The following is a 9228-nucleotide window of genomic DNA, read 5'->3' as shown; positions in this document are numbered from 1 at the left end:
GGCAGAAACAACTACTCTAAACACTATATTTCTGAGGTTATATTTGTTTTTTCTTTAGAGAGATAAGAATTGGGCTTATAGAAATCTTCACAAAATGGATATGAAAATTCTCATCCACATCCTGCAAGACCCCCTGAAGTCCCACGGCCTCTGTGACTATTACTCCTCACTGACCTCTGTCTTCTCTGAACTGTGAATAGAGGAACCTCTAAAAGAGGCTTCAAAAGCTCAATTTCCCATTGAGAAAAACCTGGAAGACATGGGGTGGGAGGACACAGCCCTCAAAAGCTGCATCTTTACTTATCATTAAAATAAAACTCTCTTTTATAGGTTGGGGGAAAATAGGGACAGAAAGCTATTTCAAATGTTACATAAATTCAGTAACGATAGTTTTGCACATCTGTCACATGGTCTGTCTTTTGTACTCTGTTGAAAGACATCAGAAGATGTAGTGGACCCCTGCGAGGCTAGTCTGCAGAAGAGCAGGTATTTAAACCAGGGGAAAGGCAACCAGATATTATATATATGTAGTATATGTGTGTGTGTGTCAGTCTGTCTACATGTATGTAGGTATAATCGCCCCCCCCATTTTCATATTCTTTGGTGGCATTATTTTTGGAACAAAACAGAAATAAGTTTGAAGAGTGACTCCACCATATATTTTCCTCTTAAAAATGAACAAGTTAAGGTTGATTTCTTTAAATCTCATTTTTCTGAACTCTAAAAATACTTTCCTTTCTCATCTCTTAAGATATGTACAAGGGGGCATATGTGCACGTGTATACACACACACACACACACACACACATACACACACACACAATTTCTTCCTTGTGAATATACACAGCAGTCTAGATGCTCATCACCGTAGAAATGCATACAATAAGCTAAGAGAAATAATTTCTCACTCCTGAAAGAAATTTGACACATGCCAGATTTACTTACTATGGGCTGTAATGGGGAATGAAGCTAGAAACAATAATTTGTTTTTTCCATCTTCCCACCCCACAAGGCCTCTGAAGTATATGAACAGAGTACTAAAGCACACTGGAAAACACTGAACTAGTCCAATGCCCTGTATTTCGATTGAGAAAACAGCCTCAGACAAGTGGCATGCATTGCCCAAAGTCACAGACAGCCAAAACTAGACCTGAAACTTCTGACTTCTATCATAATACCCATTGCACTGAAGAACAAAGGATATTAAATCTGATTACATGAGACTCTCCTGATTGGCTGGGCACCTCCCATTTGTCCCCCAGATCCACTCTACACTCCTACATCCTGTGTCTTCCTGGGTAGCAGAGAGCTGATCTTTATGGACTGATCCCTCAGCGTCTGGCTTCGAGCTGGGTCCAAGCAATGAAGAGCACCGGCAAGAGGTGGGGGTGGAGAGGGAGCAAGAACAGTGTGGTTTAAGTTCCTTCTGTGGCTGATTTCTGTGGGATGATCAAGAGTGAGCTGCACCTCTTGCCTGAAGGTCACCACTCCTCTCAGGTGACCCTCTCTACTGGGCTCCCCTCTCTCTGGGTTCTGATGACTGCTTCCACTCTTTCCTCCTTGAGACTAGGTTGATAACAGCACTCCATTGTTCCTAGCTCCAGGGTACTGTACTATCACTTTTGGTTTCCCTCCACCCTGCTGGTGCCTTTGTAAAGATACCTTTGTGCCTTATTAAACTTTCTACAGATTACCCAATGTGAATGTGTCATTGATTTCCTGTTGGGACTATAAATGATACACTGGGGAACTTTTAAGAAGTACAGATGCCTGGGAGGCTTCCGAAGTCTCCCCAGATGATTAGCTTATAGCTAGAACTAAAAACTTCTGCATTAAACCATGATGATAATTTTTGTTGTTTAATCACTAGTGAGCACATGCACACACACGTGCACACACGCATGTGCACGCACACACACATTCATATTCATGGTGAAAATGGAAAAGCCTTCACCAAAAGTGAGGAAATATGAGATTCTGGTGATCTACGGTTTTTGAAAACTATCAGTAAGGTTGATGAATGGATTGATAAATGTGCGAACACTTAGAATCCAGCAGCCTTGTAAACACATTCAAAATATTTACTTTCATGATGCTGCTTTCTTCTTCTTCTAATACCCAAATGTCAATTTTAATGGAAGCCACATCTCCACATATTGATTGGTTCATCTTGATTTTATTAAGGTTCAGTTTGGCTGCCCAGGAAGCTTTCCTAGTGTTTGAAACATTTATAAAACACCTATTTGGGAGGGGCAGGGAGGGAGGCAAGGTAGGTGGGGGCAAAGAAAAAAAATCACATTCTGCCTTAAGTAAAACACAGTTTGTTGCCAAGATTTCATTAATTCAATAAATAAAAATACAAGTAAGCTCCAACTTCAACAAGCTCAAGTTTCCCTCCTAGCTGTGAAACCACAGCACCCTGATGGCTTCTAAATGTGTCAACACATGACCTTCCCATCCCAAATTCACCAGAGGGGAGAACATGATTTATGATGGTGTCTGACCATCCTTGAAAGAGGTTTTAAATATTTTGCTCTTATAATAAGTGTAGTTCCTTCATCCAGTGGTAAATGATTGTGGGTTCTTAGAGAAAAGGGTTTCTGGGGGGGAAAAAAAAGACCCAAACTTGGACGAGATCTACAAACAGCTACATGGCACCTTAAGATGTGTGAGCTAATTTTTACTTGCTCTAAGTTGCCTAGTAAATGGTCTTTGTTTGGGAAGGTTAAGTTTCACCTCTGCTCCAAAAACTCAGAGCCAGACAGGGAAGGGAAAAAATGATGGTGTCTGTGGTGAGGCTGGCAATGCCGCTCGCCGGCTGGTTATTTGGAAAGGTTTTAGAAGATGTGTTATGAGGCATGGTAATGTGTGTCATTTTTCATGACTGAAGTCAAAGGATTTAGCAGGTTGAGTCTGAGGACTTGGATTTGGCAGTGGAAAATACCAAATACTGTGTGAGCTTTGCATCCCACTGCTGCCTGAGCTCTCCTACCATCCAAGATGAAGGAAGAGGACACTATTATTTAGACTGCCAAATGTAACAGAGTTAGAAGATGAGAAATTGGCTCACTTAACTCTAAAGTCATTTTTATGTAGAAGAAAAGTGAGTTTTGGTTGTAAAAGAAGTCCCTTGGTTTAGAAGCTATTAATGGAGAGTGTGAATGTTTTGAAAAGAATAAAATAGGTCAAAATGGTGGCATCTCCTCTTCTGAGGAAGAGGAAGTGACCCCAAAAGAAATACAATATGCAGTACCTTTCCCTTGAAGTCTTCTTTTTGTTCTGGTTTCTTGGGAATTTTCATTCAAGGGGAACTAAGATCCTTCTTTCCAAGTAATGGAAACTCACTTGAAATAGTATAAGCCAAAAAAGCAACATTTCTCATAAGGACATAGGAGTATCTCATGGAAATCAACAGGCCAAAGGGAAGTCAGTCTTAGGTGAGACAAGAACCAGGAGCCAGAAAACGATGAAGAATCAAGGCACTTTCTCCACTGAGCTGTCTGCCTCTCTCGTCTCCCACTTTACATTTTTACTCCACTCTGCTTCTTTCATCTTGTCCCTAAAACTGGTTTCCTCTCCTTAGATCCAATTTAGACCATTCTAAAATTACAAATGAGCTATCCCTTAGAGAGCTATCCCATATGTTTCAGACTTAAGTAATTTGCATGTTGTATGAACTCCCTTAATCCTCCTAATATATAAGGTGTATCCCCCCTTTACATATAATAAGATGAGGCAGAGAAATTAAGAGACTTGTCCAAATTCACATAACAAATGAGTAGTAGATATGGATTTCAAATCCAGAAAATCTAGCTCCATGATTGATGTTCTTAATTACAGCTGTTTTGCTCCCTGAGTCCCAATGCCATTCGCCAGAAAAGAGAATGTGGCTGGTACTTCTTAGATTGGGTTAGGAATCCCACTCCAACCAGCTCTAACCAGGGTGATTGGTGGTGGATGGAGCCCAGTAGGATCACATGATACAACATGAATTATAGGGCCCATTTCATAGCACTGGTGAGGAATCGGTTTTCACAGGCTGGCAGTTGGGAATTAGAGAGATACTCCAAAGTCTTCTATATTATTCCACGTAAATGGTTATGCTATATGAGCCAAGCCTTGGAATAGTGGGGTAATATAGGATTGAAGGCCATCAAAATTTGCGAAGTGGAGAGGATGTTACTAGACATGATTATTTACACTGAGGCAACCCTATACGTGTCTGGTTATTTTACTTTTTTTCTAGAATTCTCTAAAAATGAAGATTTTTAAATTTCCCACATGGCAATTCAGCCAGATTCCTGGAGCCTAGGAGTTCTTCTCCCAGTCTAACCTAAATGTCTCTAAATGCAGCTGAAACTGATTTGTCTTGCTTTCAGGGTAAAATGCACAAAAAGGAACATATGAGGATATTGTGAAGTAATTCTGGTTTTTTGGCTGAGTGTCACGCTGACTTAATTAGAAAATTTTATCAAAAGACTAATAACAAACACAGACAAAAATTCCTGGAATTATATGTCTGGAAAGAGTTTCATTAATTTATGTTATATATGTGTATACATAAATAAGTACATAAGTAAGGAAGGCATTCCAAATCTGAAAGAACACTGGCTCCATAACAGAAATGATGAGGAAGATAAAACTGTGAAGTAAGAAACAGGCATTTTTTGGTACATATTTCTGACCCTCACCCCATAAATGCCCTACTGCATGAGGTACTGGCCCATGTGGAAATTTTGACTCACTCAACACTTTTCTAATACAAAATTCCATTGAATGTATATAATATTCTACCACAGCAAGTGAACGAAATGAAAAGAAAAATCAAAGAAGATATTCTCACTTTATTCTAAATTATCTAAAAATGTTTTCAGCTTATTCTCTCCTTCCCAAAGTTGCTCAAGTTTTGCTACTAATAATCTTCTCGCCCTTCACACACTCCAAATCTTTGAGCAATCTGTCTTCTATTGCACTCAAATGTTTACCTGATGGTATGCCCCCAACCCCACCTTCCAGTGCATACACACACACACACACACACACACACACACACACACACACACACACTTCTTATGTCCACTCCTTGCCATTTTACCTACAATTTTGGTTTGGATCTTTACCACTCCAGGCACAAGCTGTAACAATAAGCAGCATCACAGTCATTTTAGGCCTTGTTTTTAGTCTCAGAAAACAACAAAGGCAGTCGGCTTCCACAGGTAGCATGTCCACCATGTTTTTGTTTGTTTGTTTTTTAATCATGGAGTCTCATTACCTTATAGAATCAAAGGAAGCTGCAACCCAGGGACCCTCTGTGACCTCTAGAAAATTGCATTCATGGGGCACCTGGGTGGCCCAGTCGGTTGAGCATCCAACTTCAGCTCAGGTCATGATCTCACAGTTCATGAGATCGAGCCCCATCAGCCTGCTTCAGATTCTCTCTCTCTCTCTCTCTCTGTCTCTCTGACCACACCCCCGACTCATACTCTCTCTCTCAAAAGTAAAAATAAACGTTAAAAAAATTTTTTAAAAAGAAGAAAATTGCATGTTATTTCATACTTCCACTTGTGAAGTCATTCCAACTTTACTGAGCCACCTGCTCTCCCTTTCAATTCCTCTTTAGAATCCCATCTCTAAGTGATACAGACCAGGAAGGGTTCAAATGGATAAGCTATAATATCCTGTTCTATCTAAGGGGAAAAAAGTCTTCATCTATGTATAATCCCAAAAACTGTAGAGAAGAAAAAATAAAGTAACACTTTTCTCTATGTGTTCAATAATACATTCAAGTTATCAATAGTTTTACATACGATCTCTTGTTTCAGAGCCAAATAGCACCTTTCTGAGATAGGCAGATATGTATTATTTTTGTCACTATTTGATAAAGGACTCTGGGATCTTCTGATTCCAGATCCACTCTACTCTGTATCTCCTGGGATTATAATCTATTGCATAGGCATCAAAGCCTTGGTCAAGTGCTCCAGAGAGTAGGCCACAAGGCTTTATCCTAGAGGTGCACAGGTATACACAATAAATGTTTGATTCATTTATTCAACAAACACTTACTGAACTCATGTACCAGTCACTGAGCTAGTACCTGGGATATTTATAATCTTTCTTCTAGCTTTCTGGAGATAACTTGCTGAAAACCTTGGCAAAATTTGTGAGTTGAGAATTCTAAGAGTATTGAGTGAGAAGCCATAGCTAACCCCTGACAGAGCAGGTTTTGTGACCCTGGGCATGCAATCCTGCCAATAGATGCATGTCTCTAGATGTATATGATACCAATGGTTTCTTTTGGATATCTTCTTTATTGACTTTTTCACTTTTAGCTTTTCTATTAGCCAATGTCTCTCCCCGAACACTTCCTTCATCTGCTTTCCTGCCTCTCACTAATGCTCAGGGTCTCTGTGCCCTCATTTCCTTCCACTCATGAAGAAAGCACATTGAACTAGCCAGTCTAGAAGTTCTCCTCTTCCAAGAATGTTTTCACAACACACAATGCTTAAGGGTGGCCATATTTAGCTCATATGAGTGAGTTACTATCTGAATTTCAGATAATTTTTCCTTGGTTAGGATGGGAAGGTTTACTTTCAAGGCAATTTTCAGCTGAAGGAAGCTTTCCTGAAGTGGCTCAAGACAGCTTAAAGAGTCCACACCATTCTCTCCACTCCTAAGGCCATCCCTGAAGGAAGGTTTCAGTATATTCTGAACAAATAAGGATCTGGGACTCAAACAACCTAAATCATCAGCAAAGCTCACTCTGGGGTTTGTTTTAAACTTTAACCTGTTTCCAACTCTGAATTCTCTTCTTCAGTAGACAAGCAGTTTTCTTTGAGACTTAGCAGGCTTACTGTGAACAAATTGGTCTTGACTTCCATTTCACCAGACACAGTAGTATAGTGTAAGAGGGGTTGGGCTGCACAGCTGGTGCCATCCTGTGTGTGTGGATGGTGACTTTGCAAAAGATAAACTCTCTGGGAATATGAAGAATGGCCAAAGGAGACATCGTTCAGGCCAGCTGTGTGGGACAAAGGATGGAATAATCTAGGATGAGGAATCAGAAGACCTGACTTTCTGTCTCTGCTCTGTTCCTTCTAGAGCTGACTTGTCCATGGTTTCTCCCCTCCATGTCTCATACTACTTATCTGCAGTTGGAGTATCTTGAACTCTTATGTCTTCCTGCAAACTCTTAGATTCTGGGATTCCTCAGACATTGCTCTTAATACTGTCTTTATGACTCTGGTATCACCAAAAACTCTTTATGAGGAACAAGGCCCAGCTCTGGGAGGCATCAGTGAGTGACATCAAATCAAATCAAGGATGAAGGGAGCAGGAATGAACTAGGAGTCACAATTCTCAATTTTTTAGAGGTCTGTCAGGTAATAGGTAACATGTGATGTGCCTGATCTATAGCAGTAGGATATTGTGAAGCTTGCTGTAAACTGAAGAAGGTGTGTCCCACCCAAAGGTATTTAAGTCCATATCTTTTAGGCACAGCACCTGTGAAACAAATCTGTGGGCTGGCATTTACCCAAGGGCAGCAAGTTTGAGATGCCACACCATCTCCAGAAATATAGAAAATACTTCTTTCTGAGGGCAGCCAATTTACCTGTCACCAGCCAAGAAAATTTTCTCTTTAGAGCTTCAGGTTAGTGGATTTCATTTCAATAAGATAGTTCCCATAGAGAGACAAACAAGATGAATCAGGCAAGGAAGGAGCTTAAAGACTTATAGTCCATCTGAATCACACTAGCCTCCAAGCATCAATCCCAAAGCTGGGTCTGCTGCTGAACTGAAAACCTTGTCTGCAGCCAAAATTATCCCCAACTGCCTTCTGAACTGTGTAGTCCCTGGGAACTAGGGAGAGTCACATAGGAGTGTGGCTTTTCAGATGAGAGAACAGCAGGCAAGAAATGGAGACTTCTGCTAAGCCTCATTAAGGTTTTAACAGGGCTTAAAGCAACGGTTCTCTTTGAAAATGCTTTATTCATAATTGACCAATTGTCATTAGATATAGTTACACTCCGTGGCATCTTATTAAAAGGAGCTTGTTTGAACCACCCCCCTCCAAGTATTCATAGTAAATTCCTAACAGATGATGTCATAACAGGCTGTTACAATCCATAACATGTAGATACCATTAAAGCAATGTGTGTGCCTTTCTGATACTGAAACATCTAACTTTATTATGAAGTTTGCTATAAAACCTGCTATGATGTATTTAATAATGTTAAAGTGTTTATTCTTTAATATTGAAGTCACACTGCCCCTGTGATGCCTGTTACTCCTGCCACAAATGAGAACTGCCAAATCTATCAGCTTGACTTTTAAACACTTCCTTAAGAGATTTATTTCTTCTTTCTTCTTCTTCATTACTTTTTTTTTTTGCTATGAAAAAGCAGATGTTCTAAAGATCCAAGTAACTGAAAACCAGCAATATATGCTTAGAGGCTGAAACTTAATATTTACAATACACTGATCTGAAGAGAAATGTCTCCCCAGTGACCCTGGTCATGAAGTGGGAACCTGTGTAGTCACTGGTCCTGGCTGAGGCAGTTGTCATTTATCAGAACCCCATGCACTGTGATTCTCAATTAGGGACTTTCCTGACATCAGCAACTCTCCACCTACTTGATACAAAAGGCAAAATAAATATGAAATCCATCCTTACTGCATCACATTCCATTGGCTTTACAATTACCATATAAGGCAGTTATTATGGATTCCATAATTTATGTGAGAATATTAGGGTTTTTGAGTGGTGATGGCTCAACTTTTTGTCTTTACTATAATAAACATTAAATTTCCTAATAAATTCTTCAGGTAGGAATCACTGTCATAAATATGTATTTCTAATTCCTGAGAGCTATAGATATTTATATGCGGATCAATGGCAAAAATAAGAGAACAAATGACATTCCTTAAAAGAAACCATAAAATTCAGGCTGTGGTAGGGATCTGATTAAGTGAGGTTCTAAATTGCTAACCTTGGACTTCTGGGGAATATATCCATATTGGGGAGAAATTAGAGCCTCTCCCAAGAGCTTTTGGTCCAAATATGTTCTGTATATTCTATCTGTTGCAGATGAATTTGGTAAAACAAAGTCCTCTTTTAAAATGCAAACATTCCTCAGAAGGGTTAAGCCTGTGGATTATTATTTTTTGGTATATATTTCCTTACTTTAGTAATCTTTAGAAGATTGTCTTTAATTCAATCTATCCAACATT

This window comes from Suricata suricatta, chromosome 4 (genome assembly GCF_006229205.1).
Source record: "Suricata suricatta isolate VVHF042 chromosome 4, meerkat_22Aug2017_6uvM2_HiC, whole genome shotgun sequence".
Lineage (NCBI taxonomy): Eukaryota > Metazoa > Chordata > Mammalia > Carnivora > Herpestidae > Suricata > Suricata suricatta.
Note: the sequence above shows the minus strand (reverse complement) of the source record.